Below are 16,601 nucleotides of genomic sequence, written 5' to 3'. Positions count from 1 at the left end.
CCCCAAGTGGACCCTTGGTGATGTCCAGCTTCCACACTACATCTCCCTGGTGTCCACTGTCTCTTCCACCACCCTAAATGACCACTACAGACCTTGTGTTCTCTTTTCAACCTTCTACCTTGTCAACCTTGCTGCCTAGCTCACTGAGTAAATGAAAGCAGTTTAAAGATCTGCTGTGTGCTCACCACCACATGCACCCACTCAACTGTATATGTATCAAGACACTCTGCTTTCTCTCTTGTTTATAGATGCTTCATCCATGTCCCGTCTTCAGCCTGCTCTTCCCTTTACTCACCATATTCTACCCCTTCTTGCCTGTTACAGAACATCGTTTTCAGTGATTATCCCTGGCGTCTTTCTCCTCAGCCTTATTATGGGCTGAGTTGTGTACTCCCTATATTCACATGTGAAGTTCTAACCCCCAGTGCCTTGGAGTGTGACTGAAGATAAGATCACTAAAGAGGTAATTGCATCAAAATGAGGTCATTATGTTATACCCTAATCCAGAGTGACTGGTGTCCTTTTAAGAAGAAGAGATGAAGACACACACACGCACAGAGGAAAGGCAACGTGATGATGCAAGGAGAAAGTGACTGCCTTCACACTGAGTAGGGATGCTTTCGAGGAGACCCGCACTGCCGACACTGCAGAACCCTGGCCTCCAGAGCTGTGAGGAAATGCATCTCTGCTGTTTGAGCCTCTCAGCCTGTGGTACTTTGTTATGGCAGCCCCAGAAAAAGAACACCTGCTTACAAGCATGCTGTAATCTCTCTCACCTTAAATAACCCAACCCTCTCTTTGTTCCTCATCTCCTTCCAGCTACTTCCCCAGTTTTTTGCAGAAAAACTTGGAGCTTTCCATATTGGCTCTCCACTCTTCTCCATTTCTTTTCTACTCCACTTTTCTCCAAGCACTGGAGTGTCCGAGGGCTTAGTCCTTGAACCTCTGTTCTTTTCTCTTCATACTTATTCCTTATGTGAATCAGTAATAGTCTCATGACTCTTAAATACCATCCATAGTTATCAACAGCTCAGTTCATCTCTCCAAGTACATCCCAAATCTGACTTCCACCACTCTGGTCCAGTCTTTCTTCTTCTGTCACCAGAATTATTGCAGCTGCTGCCTAACCTTCATGCTTCTGCTCTTGCCTATGCCGTGGCCTATCCCTTTCATTTTAACATCAATACAGTGAAAATGTTGATCCCTTAAAACTATGTGAACTCATATAACTACTTGCCTTAAGATTTCTCCAATGGCTTCTTATATTACTCAAAGTAAAACTCAGCCTTTTAGGCTCTAGAATCTTCTCCCTCAGTTCCTGAATCCATTACTTTCCTGAGCAAATCATTTTCCTTACTTCATCCTCACTCAGCTCCAGCCATGCTATTTTCCTTACAGCTTAAAGAGTCTGGGAACTCTCTTACCTTGGGTTCTTTGCACCTGCTAATCTCTCTGATCGGAATGCTCTTTCCATGAGAGATAGCCCTTATATTGCATTCACAATGGATCTAATCTGTTCCAACAGACTTGTAGACATGAAAATGCTTTGCAGATATGAACACATTTCATCCACATTTTTTTTTCAGATCCCTGCTCAATCTTCTGTTTGCCAGAAAGGTCCTTTTGGACTTCTTATACTATACAAAAAAGTAGCCCCTACCAATCTGCCTCCTGTATCCTACTATTCTCTTTACTACACCTCTACCCTTAGCTTTATCGTGATTAGTCATGAGATATATTTGCTTGTTTTTTTATATGTTTTCTGTCATTGGAATATTTGTAAATGTTATGAAGCCAGGAATTTTATTAGTTTACTAGTTGTTGAGTCATTGACTGATTAACTGAATTTTATACTTGGTGCTACCTGCAAATTAACCTGTAATCTACAACTAGGTCTCCTTGTTTTCTCCTGTGGCCCAACCATGCATGTGCCTGCCAGGTCCTATGGTGTGAAGAGGGGCTGGAAGGGGTTTGGAAAAACGTTTAAGCCCCTCCTCTCAAAGAACTTTTTATTAGGCTACTAGAAATGTTCTACAGTCAACACAACACAACACACAACACAACACAGTGCTGGTGTTGGATGGAGTGAAGGATGGATCGCAGTGAGCTCACACAGTCAGGCACGACCTCTGTAAGGAAGAGAATTCTGGTTCTGGTCTTGAAGTATTTGGCAGAATCTCAGTGTGATCAGTGACACAGAGGTGGGAAAAAGGCCAAGGTTTCAAGACCATATCTGTTTAAATGTTTGGGTGTAATCACATATATATTTAACTGCTATTTGGTCCAGCCTGAAAGATAAAGAATACACGCATATACATATTTCCAAAATAACATACAAGTTTATTTCATGTTTTATAACTTTTAATAGCTAACAACAGAATAGCACCACCTTTTTGAAACAAATCACATCCGATTTTACTGAATTTGTTTCCTGAACTGTAAAATAGGCATAATAATGCCAACTTCATCAAGTTAGTACAACTTCGTGGGTTCAATTCTGGCTCTACTGCTTTCTAGCTATGTGACCTTGGATGAGAAGCCAAGTGTCTCTGTGCCTTGGTTTCCTCATATGTGAGATGCAGGGAATAATAATAGGTATCTCATAGAGCTGTTTTATGAAGTCAGTGAATAAATAGATATAAGGAGCTAGGTCAGAGGCTCTGTACAAAGTCAGGCTCTGTAAAAGCTGCCTATCACTATTACTGTTGTGTGAGGATGAATTATGATAGCACCTGTGAAAATAATTTGTCACATTGCACAAATGTAGGAGGAGCTTCAATTCTGTATGTGTGGATATATGCAATTTCGGTCCTTGACACAGTACTGAATAGTGGCTTCCCTGGTGGCTCAGATGGTAAAGAATCTGCCTGCAATGCAGGAGACCCTGGTTTGATCCTTGGGTTGACAAGATCCCCTGGAGAAGGGCATGGCAACCCACTCCAGTATTCTTACTTGGAGAATCCCATGGACCGAGGGGTCTGGCAGGCTACAGTACATGGGATCCACAGAATCCAGGATAGTACAAGATAGCAGAGTAGAAGGGCACACACTCATCTTCTCCCTAAGAACAACAAAATACCAACTAGCTCTTGAACAGCCACCAAAAGAAGCATGTTGGAATCCACCAAAAATTCATACCCCACAACCAAGGATGAAGGAGAAGCTTCAACAAGACAGTAGGAGGGGGTGCAATCATTTAAAAATCAAATCCCATACCTACCGGGTAGGCCCCCCACAAACTGGAGAACAATAACATCAAAGAAGTTCTTGTACTGTTGTGAAGGTTCTAGGCCCCATATCAGATTTCCCAAAGTGGGTATTCAGGAACAGGAATCCCCAGTGAGTCTGACTTTGAAGGACAATGGGATTTGATTACAGAACTTCCAGAGGACTGGGGTAAACAGAGACTCTTGGAGGGCACAAAAAATTCTTACGTGCAGCAGGACCCAGGGATGGAGCAGTGACCCCACAAGATATTGACACAGATCTGCCTGTAAGTGTTTGAGGGTCTCCTGCAGAGGCATGAATGGGAAAGGGCTGCCCCAGGGACAGGGGAACTGGCAACAGCAGTCCTGGGAGATGTGTGCTGGCATAAGCCTATTTTGAAGATCATCAGTAGCCCTTCCACAGAGCCTGTAGACTCTAGAACTGGGTCTCCTCAGGCCAAACAACTAACAGGGAAGGGGCACAGCCCCACCCATCAGCAGAAAATTGGATTAAAGATTTACTAAGCATGGCCTTACCCACTAGAGAGAGACCTAGTTTTCCCCACAGCCAGTCTCCCCCCATCAGGAAGCTTGCACAAGCTTTTTATCCTCATCCATCAGAGGGCAGACAGAAGAAGTGAGAGCTATAATTCCACAGTCTCCAGAACAGAAACCACAATCACAGAAAGCTAACCAAAATGATCTCATGGATCACAGTCTTGTGTAACTCAGTGAAGCTATGAGCCATGCCATGCAGGGCCACCAAGACAGAAGGGTCATGGTACAGAGTTCTGACAAAACGTGGTCCACTGGAGAAGGGAATGGCAAACCACTCCAGTATTCTCCCCTTGAGAATCCCATGAACAGTATGAAAAGGCAAAAAGATATGACACCAGAGGATGAGCTCCCTAGGTTGGAAGGTGTCCAATAGACTTCTGGAGAAGAGTGGAGAAATAGCTCCAGAAAGAGTGAAGAGGCTGGGCCAAAGCAGAAACAATGCTTAGCTGTGGATGTGTCTGGTGGTGAAAGTAAAACTGATACTGTAAAGGACAATATTGCATAAGAACCTGGAATGTCAGGTCCATGAATCAAGAAAAATTGGATGTTCAAGCAGGAGATGGCAAGAGTGAACACTGACATCTTAGAAATCAGTGAACTCAAATGGATGGGAATAGGCAAATTTAATTCAGATGACCAAAGAAGAGATGGAGTAGCCTTCATAGTCAACAAAAGTCCAAAATGCAGTACTTGGGCACAATCTCAAAAATGACAGAATGATCTCGGTTCATTTCCAAGCAAACCATTCAATATCACTGTAATCCAAGTCTATGCCCCAACCACTAATGCCAACGCTGAAGTTGAGTGGTTCTATGAAGACCTACAAGACCTTCTAGAACTAACACCAAAAATAAACAAAGAAAAAGTCATTTTCATCATAGGGGATTGGAATGCAAAAGTAGGGAATCAAGAGATCCCTGGAGTAACAGGTAAGTTTGGCCTTGGAGTACAAAATGAAGCAGGGCAAAGGCTATCAGAGTTTTGCCAAGAGAACACACTGGTCAAAGCAGACACCCTCTTCCAACAACACAAAAGACGACTATACACATGGACATCACCAGAAGGACAATACTGGAATCAGATTGATTATATTCTTGGCAGCCAAAGATGGAGACGCTCTATAGAGTCAGCAAAAACAAGACTTGGAGCTGACTGTGGCTCTGATCATGAGCACCTTATTGCAAAATTCAGGCTTAAATTTAAGAAAGCAGGGAACATCAATAGACCATTCAGGTAGGACCTAAATCAAATCCCATATGATTATACACAGGTGTGATGAATAGATTCAAGGGTTTTGATCTGGTAGACAGAGTGCCTGAAGAATTATGGACAGGGTTTCATGGCATTGTACAGGAAGTGGTTACCAAAACCATCCCCCCAAAAAAGAAATGCAAGAAAGCAAAATGCTTGTCTTAAAAATCCTCACAGCTAAGAAAAGAAAAAGGCAAAGAGAAAGGGAAAGATACACTCAACTGAGAGATAAGAAAGCCTTCTTGAGTGAACAATGCAAAGAAGTAGAGGAAAACAATAGAAAGGGAAAGACTAGAGACCTCTTAAAGAAAATTGGAAATACCAAGGGAATATTTCATGCAAAGATGAGCACAATGAAGACCTAACAGAAGCAGAAGATATTAAGAGGAGATGGCAAGAATACACAGAAGAACTATACAAAAAAGGTCTTACTGACCCAGATAACCATGATGGCATGGTCAACTCACCTAGAGCCAGACATCCTGGAGTGTGAAGTCAAGTGGGCCTTAGGAAACATTACTACAAACAAAGCTAGTGGAGGTGATGGAATTCCAGCTGAGCTATTTCAAGTCCTGAAAGATGATGCTGTTAAAGTGCTGTACCTAATATGCCAGTAAAGTTGGCAAACTCAGCAGTGGTCACAGGACTGGAAAAGGTCAGTTTTCATTCTCATCCCAAACAAAGGCAATGCCAAAGAGTGTTCCAGCTACTGTACAGTTGTGCCTGTTTTACATGCTAGCAAGATAAAGCTCAAAATCCTTTAAGCTAGACTTCAACAGTACAGGGCTTCCTGACAGTTCAGTTGGTAAAGAATCCACCTGCAATTCAGGAGACCCCCGTTTTGATTCCTGGGTCAGGAAGATCTGTTGGAGAAGGGGTAGGCTACCCATTCCAGTATTCTTGGGTTTCCCTTGTGGCTCAGCTGATAAAGAATCTGCCTGCAATTCGGGAGACCTGGGCTTGATCCCTGGGTTGGGAAGATCCCTTGGAGAAGGGACAGGTTACCCATTCCAGTATTCTGACTACAGAATTCCATGGACTCTATAGTCCATGGGGTTGCAAAGAATCAGACATGACTGAACGACTTCACTTTCACTTTCAACAGTACATGAACTGAGAACTTCCAGATGTATAAGCTGGATTTAGAAAAGGCAGAGGAGCCAGAGATCAAATTGTCAACATCTGTTGGATTGTAGACAAAGCAAGGGAATTCCAAAAACATCTATTTCTGCTTCACTGATTACGCTAAATCCTTTGACTTCTGGATCACAACAAATGTGGAAAATTCTTAAAGACATGAGAATACCAAGCCATCTTACCTGTCTCCTGAGAAACCTGCATGCAGGTCAAGAAACAAGTTAAAACTGGACGTGGAAGTACAGACTGGTTCAAAATTGGGAAAGGAGTATGTCAAGGCTGTGTACTGTCACTGTTTATTTAACTTATATGCAGACTGCGTCATGTTAATGCTGGGCTGGATGAAGCACAAGCTGGATCAAGATTTCTGGGAGAAATATCCACAGCCTCTGATATGGAGATGACACCATTCTAATGGCAGAAAGAGAAGAGGAACTAAAGAGCCTCTTGATGAGGGTGGAAGAGGGGAATGAAAAAACTGGCTTAAAGCTCAACATTCAAAAAACTGAGATCATGACCTCTGGTCGCATCATTTCATGGTAAATGGATGGGGGAAAAAGGGAAACAGTGACAGATATCATTTTGTTGGGCTCCAAAATCACTGTGGATGATGACTGCAGTCATGAAATTAAAAGATGCTGGCTCCTTGGAAGAAAAGCTATGACAAACTGAGACAGTGTATTAAAAAGCAGAGACATCATTTTGCTGACCAAAGTCCATATAGTCAAAGCTATGGTTTTTCTCGGAAAAGGCAATGGCACCTCACTCCAGTACTCTTGCCTGGAAAATCCCATGGGTGGAGGAGCCTGGTAGGCTGTAGTCCATGGGGTCGCTAAGAGTCGGACACGACTGAGTGACTTCACTTTCACTTTTCACTTCCATGCATTGGAGAAGGAAATGGCAATGCACTCCAGTACTCTTGCCTGGAAAATCCCAGGGATGGAGGATCCTGGTGGGCTGCCATCTATGGGGTCACACAGAGTTGGACACAACTGAAGTTACTTAGCAGTAGCAGTATGGTTTTTCTAGTAGTCATGTACAGATATGAGAATTGGGCCATAAAGAAGATAGAATGCCAAAGAATTGATGCTTTCAAGCTGTGGTGCTGGAGAAGACTCTTGAAAGTCCCTTGGACAGCAAGAAGATCAAACACGTAAATCCTAACAGAAATCAACCCTGAATATTCGTTGCAATGATGCTGCAGCTGAAGCTCCAATACTTTGGCCACCTGATACGTGGAGCCGATTAGTTAGAAAAGACCCTGTCGCTGGGAAAGATAGAGGGCAAAGGAGAAGAAGGCAACAGAAGATAAGATTGTTTGATTGCATCACTAACTCAATGGACATGAGTTTGAGCAAACTCTAGGAGATAGTGACGGCCACAGAAGCCTGGCGTGCTGCTGTTCTCGGGGTTGTAAAGAGTTGGACATGACTTAGTGACTGAACAGCGATAGCAACAGTACTTAACAGTGTTAAACGGCTGAGCTCTCTAGCTTATATTGTTTAGAAACAAGTTTTTGATCCACGTGCACCAACTTTGTGACCATTGGCCGATTACTCAACATTTCTGTTCCTAAATATCCTCACTCATTTTTAGAGAGAGTAATAGTAACTCTTTAATATATAGTTTTGTGGCATAGATGCAATAATACAAACAAAGTGCTTTTTCAATTGAATTGCATAGTAAGCACTTAATGAATGTTAGCTCTTATTGTTAGCAAAGTGGATGGTGAGAGCCTGAATAATAAGTCACAGTCTTGGATTTAGCTCATTCTGCTTATAACATGCAAATGCTTAATACTAATCTGGACTTTTCCCACCCTGGCTAATCATTACTTCTCAAAAATGCTGACCAAATATGAAAATAATCTTCAGATCTGTCATTAATTTAAGAAGTAAAGCTTTCCAGTGTGGCTAGCTTTCTCAAGCCACTCTCCCATTGAATTACATTCATTACTGTGGTGGGTATTCATTTTCCCTAAATTAATCTTTTAAGAGTGAGTAATGACCATAGAGTTGGAATATTTTTCTTCTCTTGAGTGGGGGATGCAGTCTAGAAATTCAACATGGCCTGACCAGAATAGCAGAGATCTGTGGAACTGCTCATGGGGTGTGATGAGGGTTGTCACCACTGTTTAAAGCGTTAGTTGTGTTACTTGATGTGACCTCCTGATGTGTCACTGATTACACAGAATCTCCAAGTGCTTCACTGAAACTGATGATAAATTTTGGTTGCTAACTGGAGATTGGTCAGATATGCAGATGACACCACCCTTATAGCAGAAAGTGAAGAGGAGGTTAAAAAGCCTCATGAAGAGGAGAGCGAAAAAGTTGGCTTAAAGCTCAACATTCAGAAAACGAAGATCATGGCATCTGGTCCCATCATTTCATGGGAAATAGATGGGGAAACAGTAGAAACAGTGTCAGACTTTATTTTTTTGGGCTCCAAAATCACTGCAGATGGTGACTGCAGCCATGAAATTAAAAGATGCTTACTCCTTGGAAGAAAAGTTATGACCAACCTAGATAGTATATTCAAAAGCAGAGACATTACTTTGCCGACTAAGGTCCATCTAGTCAAGGCTATGGTTTTTCCCGTGGTCATGTATGGATGTGAGAGTTGGACTGTGAAGAAGGCTGAGTGCTGAAGAATTGATGCTTTTGAACTGTGGTGTTGGAGAAGACTCGTGAGAGTCCCTTGGACTGCAAGGAGATCCAACCAGTCCATTCTAAAGGAGATCAGCCCTGGGATTTCTTTGGAGGGAATGATGCTAAAGCTGAAGATCCAGTACTTTGGCCACCTCATGAGAAGAGCTGACTCATTGGAAAAGACTCTGATGCTGGGAGGGATTGGGGGCAGGAGGAGAAGGGGACGACCGAGGATGAGATGGCTGGATGGCATCACGGACTCGATGGACGTGAGTCTGAGTGAACTCCGGGAGATGGTGATGGACAGGGAGGCTTGGCGTGCTGCGATTCATGGGGTCACAAAGAGTCAGACACGACTGAGCGACTGAACTGAACTGAACTGACTGAACTGTAATGCGTGTGTGTGTGTGTGTGCAACTGAGGACAAATTCACTCACTTCAAAAAAAGTAATTTACAGTTTCCAGCTTTATTTCTAGAACTGTACATTAATATTTAATCTATTTTCCTTAGAGATGCTTCTCTAACAGATGTGCTTACTTTTATATGCAGGGTATTTGACTGAAATAGTAATTTGTGTTTCATTTCTGTTACTATAATGTTTTTATTTTGTCCCCATAATGTAGCCAGGCATTTGTGTTCTTTCGGTTTTCAGGGGTTTTGGGGTTACAGATAAAAAGGAGACGTCACCAGAGAACTGCCTGTCTCATCTTTGGCTCCTGAAAGTCTGGCTCATTGAAAGGAATGATATTGGGTTTTCACTGAGGGGGAGGATGGAGGCGAGTATTTGCAGATCACAGGGAGAAGAGAGAGAATAGGATTGGGCCTAGGGGGTCCGTGGTCGGGAGGCCAGTAAAGAGTCCAGGGTGTGCTCTGCAACCTTGAAAGCAGTGGTGAGACTCTCCGAGGACCAGCGCCCACTGAGAGGGCAGCTCTGCATTTCCTGGGATCCAAGAGGCATTGACTAGGAGAAAGGACAACAGGAATGATGGCAGGGCTTCCCTGGTGGCCCAGAGGTAAAGTTTCTGCCTGCCAGTGCAGGAGACACGGGTTTGATCCCTGATCTGGGAAGACTCCACATGTCTCAGAGCAACTAAGCCCGTGTGCTACAACTGTAGAGCTTGTGCTCTAGAGCCCGGGAACCACAGCTGCGACTGCGGAGCCCGTGTGCCACAGCGGCTGCAGCCTGTGTGCCGTGGAGGTGCGCGCTCGGCATCCGGAGAAGCCGCCGCAGTGAGGAGCCCCGCTCGCCGCAACTAGAGAAGAGCCCAGGCAGCGACAAGGACCCCACACAGCCAAAAACAAATAAACAAAATTATTGAAAAAAAGAATGATGGCAGTGCCGGAAATGACACTTCACTCTCTTTTTCTGGCAGCGGGAGGACCCCACATTGGAGCAGGACTCGGGAGGGATTCTCAATACAGACCAGTTTGCCATGAATTTCACTGAGTGAGCACTCACATCAGATTTAATGATTTAGAGAAATGAATCCAAGGTTTCCTGTATCCAAGTGTTGTGAAAGGAAATCCGTACCGCCCACATTTATAAGCCTGTAAAAGACAGGTGCTGATGGTGGCTGTGACCCAGCATGTCCCAGGCTGCGTCATGGCTGGGTGTTCACTGTGGAGCCTGTCCTGGTACACAGAGAGCAAGGCGGTCCCCTCGGAGAACGTGGACCTAGTGCAGAAAAAAGGCTCTGAAGTGACCTCGGGCCAGCTGAGCCCGTGCTCTGTGAGTTCTCTCTGCTAAAGAGAACCGGGAGATATGTGGAGAAAGAGGCATTGTTCAAAGTGATTGTGCAGGCTAGGGCAGGGGTCCTCAGGTGAATCTTGAAGCATTTGCTTTAAGAAAGCTATTTCTCACTCCAAACTCAGGAAACACCAGCCTACTTTTGTCTCTGTAGTTCACCAGAAAAAGACGGAACTTGAGTAGAAAATGCAACATTCATTGGACAATACAGGATACCACTTAAAGGAAAAGAAATTAAGTGAAAGCAATGCTTCACACTCAACCATATGAGCATCCATTTAAACCACGAGTACACTTTATCTAAAACCTTTACTTCCAGGGATCCTTGCTTTTTTGCAAAAAGAATCACAGACCCTTTTGGCGGTCTGGTGAAGCCTGTAGATTCTTTATCAAAATTATGTTTTAAAATGCTATATTTGGAATTGAGCCCAGTTCTATATTGAGATCTGGTTTCCCCTATTCCAATAGTTCCTGAATAAAATCTGCTTTTACTGCTTTAAAAAAAAAATAAAAACACATATATTAAAACAGAATTAACAAAGTATTAAGAAAAGCAATACTAGGCTACGTTAACATTTTTGCTTTTTAAGACATCAGATACTAACATGCAGCAATGGGTCTAACAATCACCATAATTTTGAAGTAGTGATGAGCAAAAGGTAAATTTTCAGGAATGAAAATAACTGAGCTTTTTTTTTTTGATGACCAAGTCAAGGAACTCTACTAATAATGAAAGGAAATAATAAATTTTTATTAGAAATTAGTGAAAATAAGGATTAATTTTTCCCTTTCAAATTTACAGATCTCCCAAATTTTATCAGGTTAAGAAGCTTTTGGTAGCATTTTGATGGAAAAAGATAAATCCATTATGATGCATGTGTGTGTGTGTGTGTGTTGTATGGGAGATTTGATCCAGTGTAGACAAAGTTTAGGTTTTCTTCCATGGTTGGACTGTTTATTTGCCTCCTGTCATGAGCTGTTTTTTGGTATTCTTAGATTTTCTGCGTTGTTTCCAAATAAAACTACAGGCTATGAATACTTTAGTGAGAAAAGATTCTGGAGATATGTTGTGTTGCAGACAGAAGCTTCTCTTGGTTTGGAGAAGCTTCAGGCTTTTTCCTGGAGCTATTGGATTTGGCAACAAGCTCAGCCACTCCGGAGTCAGAAGAAATGGAAGCAGTGATCCAGGACAAAAGTGAAAAGAAATTTTAAAAAACCTCTGACTGGGAGAAGGGACAGGGGTCAAGGGTCAGGCTGCCAAAGAGAAAAGACCCAAGCCTTCTGATTTATTCACTTTTCGAGAGGGTTGGATCTCTTCTAAGGGGATGGCGGCTTCTCAATCAGAGCAAGCAGCAGCATAGGCAAGCTAAAATATTGCTTTCATAATATTTGTTTCTCAAAAGGAGAATTTAATATCTCTTAAAGTTCTCTTTGAAGTTCCTCTGAGTAGTGGCCCTGCTTATTATTATGCATGAAGACCAAGCACCAAAGACTTAGCTATTTTTCCATGATAGGATTAGAACTCCACTGGACATGCAGAACAGTATCACAGACTGTTGTCTAGGCTTTCCAGTCAGGCTCCCTCGGTGCAAGCACTCTGCTTAGATACTTGTGTGAAATGTGTTCTGTCTTCCACATCCACCAACCACTTACACAAAAACACATAAACATGGTTTTTTGTCTGGTGCGCGTTCGTTCTATTATTTCTGTGACACTTAAAGGGCTTCACTGGTGACTCAGACAGTTAAGAATCTGCCTGCAATGCAGGAGACCCAGGTTTGATTCCTGAGTTGGGAAGATCCTCTGGAGTAGGAAATGGCAACCCACTCCAGTATTCTTCCGTGGAGAATCCCATGGACAGAGAAGCCTCGTGGACTACAGTCCATGGGGGTAGCAAAGAGTCAGGCACAACTGAGCAACTAACACTTTCATGACACTTGAATTTCATATTTTTAGGTTGGGGAAATATTTTTGGAAAAAGCAAATGTCAGATATTTTTAAATGATCAGTGCTGTTTTACAGCAAAGCATAAGTATGATTCCAAGGTGGCCATTTTTAAACCATAAAATGCCAATAAATGCAAGTAGGCACAAACATGAAAATCCTACAGTGTGCAGCATTAGGGAAAACAAACTTTTAAATGTCTGAATAGTTCAAGTTGATACCAAGAAATAAAGTAAAAGGTTTATTTTAGCTTAGATTCTAAGCAACACCTCTGTTCCCAAATAGTCTGGACAGTTCTCTATTGAAACATTTAAATTATTGATTCCAAGCAGTCTGATTTCAAGCATAAACAACATCATTCGATGTATCCAACAAACTTGTGGCCAGAGGAACTTCCGAGAGAGACCTTGGACGTGAGTACACAGCAAGGCCATGGGCATCTCATCTTAGAGACACTTAGCAGTGGGTCTTTGAGGGTTCTCTCCTGGAAAGATGTGTGATACCAAGTCTCAGGTCTACAATTCTCTCTTCTTCTCTAGAAAATTCCTTTCAGATGAAAGGTCATCTCTAAAATGTCTGTTATGGACTGGTCACTCAATACATTTTTATTTTGCTGAGAATAAATTGCTGGCCAGCAAAGCTAACTTCATTCACTTGATCTTCAAGTTCTGCATTCCAGATATTTTTCTTGTATTTTATAAAGTCTAGAAATTCCAGTTTTCTCCTACTAATTGGGATTGTGAAAAACAGAAGCCTCCTTCTTTAATTGACCTTTATTCCTTTTGAATATCTGGATATTTTATTTTCTAATGATTCCTCACTGTAACCAGAGGATGAAATGCTTGAAAATGTCATTAATTTGCAGACAGTCTAGTGGGAATCTGAACTCAGATCATCAAGGTGGCTGCTTTTTTTCCCATATGGAAAAGCAGAAATAAAGCTAGCTTGCATTTCTTTCCTAAGTAGACTCCAAACAACTTTGAATCAGGGTGTATAAATATCCTCACCTCAAACAGTTAGGGGTTAGATTTTGCTGGAAAATGAGAAAATAGTAAACTAGAGCAAGAGTTTCCCTTTTTAAGCTTATTGTACAAAGTACAACAGGAGGAAAAGAGAACTTTTTTTATTGAAAAAAAGGTGCCCACTCTTTATAACTTGTGAATAGCATTTTTCCAGACACAATCTCAATAATATTCATTCTTCTAGGTCAAAACAAGTAGAATTCTGAGGACTATTCACCTTACTTTGGGGACAGGAAAGCTGGGACTGAACTATGGAGGGCAGAGGTACTCAGTGGTGCTCAGTGGTGCTCAGAATGGGACACTGATTTCCCCATCCTGGGTTTGAAATCTTGCACAAGTCCCTTTGAAGTAAAAGGCTGACTCAAGAGTTAATGATTGGGAGATATGAAGGTGTAGAAACAAAGAATAGCTCTTGGGCTGGGGAACTGGTAACAATTTAGACTATAAATCTGTGATGTAGCAGAATCACCAAACTCCCAGTTTCCTGAAAGATACAGATAAAGGCCTGACACACGTTCCAAGTTGTTTTTATAGGAAGCAGACCCCCACCAGATGAAAACTGCTGAGGGCGAGAACATGACCCCAGACTAGTCAAAACCAGAAGGTTGATGGCTCTTGAAACTTATGTTGATGCCAACCAATTCAAGAATTTTGCCTGAGCTGATCACATGCCCTGTAGCACCCTCCCCAACAGTGACTTTAAAGACACTTCCCTGAAAACCATCAAGGAATTTGGGTCTTTTGAGCATGAGCTTCCCATTCCGCTTGTTTGGCACCCTGCAGTAAATGCTGTGCTTTCTTTCACCACAGCCTGGCTTTACTGTGTGTGGGCAAGCCAACCCAAGTTTGGATGGGTAACAGGCTCATACAGGGAGATGCTGCATGTCTGTTACGCTGTAAGATGTCCTTTCACTTGATAAGAAAAGCAGAACACAATCTTCTACATTTGGCAGGTCACGTGACCACTTCTGAGCGATGTGTGTAGAGTCCTTTGCAATGAAAATGAGTTTTATTCTTTATTAAGTTACTTGGTGGTCTTGAAAAAAACACATAATTCTGAGTGTGTGATGGTGGTTATTTCAGACAGTGGAGCACCAGGAATAAAAGACTAATTCTGCTGCGGGATGAAGCTGGTTGTGGTCCACTTAACTCGCATGTGCTGACACAGCCCGCTGGACCCAGACATGCCTCTGGGAGACTTCAGTGCTCTTCTCCTCATGTTAAATCATGCATCTCTCTCCTATTTATTGTGCATCACATTTTTTACTTTCTGATCCAAGTTACGTTTTACTCAAGTTACATTTTAGGGGCCAGTGAAGTTGGATGGCCACAGGCAGGGCTTCTTCAGCTTGTATATTATTCTCTTTAAAAACAAATAAGATTTTCTTATTATTATCACAAAAGTGGCATATAATTCTTGTAGAGGATTTTGGATATTCAGAGTTAACATTTAAAACATATATATATATGTCTTTCTATTTTGTATTTTAAAATAAATTTGGACCATACTACATATAATATTTTGGATACTTTTTCATAGAGCAAGTTTTCATACTATGAACATTTTCCCATTATCTTTCAATAGTCCTCTACAGAGTGATTTTAAAAAAAGAATCATTGAATAAAACAGTGCATAGTATTTTATTGTCTGCCATTTCTATAATTTAGACAGTGCTCACTTTTTTAGCATTTATGTAGATTCTAATTTTCAGCTGTCATAAGCAGTGCTCCTATGAGTACATCTTAGACAAATCTTTGAGAGCATCCATGGTGATTTTTTAGAATAAGTTCCTAGAAGTAAAAGTACTGGACCAGGGAAGGTGAACATGGTTAAGGCTATTCATGTGTAGCCTCAAATCACCTTCTAGAGAAAATTGCACCCAGTTTCAGTCTACCAGACACATGATGCTGGTTTTTCCTTTATTTTAACCTCCACCTGGTTTACTTCTTCTCCCTTTTGACTTGATGCTTCTTCACAAAATTGCAAACTTAGCTTTTAAGTGCAGTGATATGTTTTTCTGTTTTCCATGGTTTTCCTTGAATGCAGATATGTCCTCAGAATCCTTCTTAACACAGAGGTTTAGGCATAAAAAGCTAAATGGTTAGAATTATCCCACAAGAGGAAACCTACTTGCCATCACTGCTTTATGGCTAAAATAAGACAGCAGATATTAATAGACACCAGTCAACCAATAATATCACGTGTCACTCTCCACCATCTGCTGCTGCTAAGTCACGTCAGTCGTGTCCGACTCTGCGACCCCATAGACGGCAGCCCGCCAGGCTCCCCCGTCCCTGGGATTCTCCAGGCAAGAACACCGGAGTGGGTTGCCATTTCTCTCTCCAATGCATGAAAGTAAAAAGTGAAAGTGAAGTCGCTCAGTCGTGTCCGATTCCTAGCGACCCCATGGACTGCAGCCTACCAGGCTCCTCCGTCCATGGATTTTCCAGGCAAGAGTACCGGAGTGGGGTGCCATTGCCTTCTCTGCTCCACCATCTAGTCTTGGCCATACAAATGGTGGGACAGGACTTGAGCAGGAGGCCAGCATTAGTGGTTTTGTGTGCATACCAAGGGATCAGACCTGCTAATCAGGAAGAGGTCTTAGAGCACTGATTACGGTCTTCCTTTCAGATCCAAGGTTTGGCCACAGCATGAGGATCTGTGGGAGGTAGAAGAAAAACTAGACAGATTCTTCAAGGATTAGGTAGCCAAAGAGGGCTCAGTTAAGGAAGACTCCCACTCTGTTAGCTAATAGAACACTTACCCAGTTCTAAGATGGTAGTGATTTTTAAAATCCAGGTTAAGCTGCTGTATCTCTTCCCATGTCTGAATTGCTGTTACAACTTGCCCAGAGGGATTATTTAGGAGCTGCTGGGGGTACCACTAACTGCTTGTGGTTGTGAGTGGTCAGCACTGGGCCAGCGGCAGAGGTTATCAGTTCAGATGCAAGCCCTTGTTGGTGCCGTGTGAATGAGGATCTCCCGGTTGCGCCTGTCATCTCTCTTGGCTGCTGACCAGTCGCCTGGAGAGCCAGAGCTTTTAACCTCTGCACCCGGCTCTCTGTGTCACTGCTGAGCCTGACCCTG

General features: G+C 42.5%; 1 long non-coding RNA gene across 1 annotated transcript in view; it reads left to right on the top strand.

Moving 5' to 3' along the window:
* LOC138422146 (uncharacterized) overlaps window positions 1–16,601 on the top strand; it is a 378,128-nt gene that overhangs the window by 158,364 nt on the left and 203,163 nt on the right. The window lies entirely within an intron of this gene.

The sequence above is a fragment of the Ovis canadensis genome, chromosome 17 (genome assembly GCF_042477335.2).
Source record: "Ovis canadensis isolate MfBH-ARS-UI-01 breed Bighorn chromosome 17, ARS-UI_OviCan_v2, whole genome shotgun sequence".
Taxonomy (NCBI): Eukaryota; Metazoa; Chordata; class Mammalia; order Artiodactyla; family Bovidae; genus Ovis; species Ovis canadensis.
The sequence above is the reverse complement of the archived record's forward strand: the minus strand, read 5'-3'. Positions and strand labels throughout refer to the sequence as shown.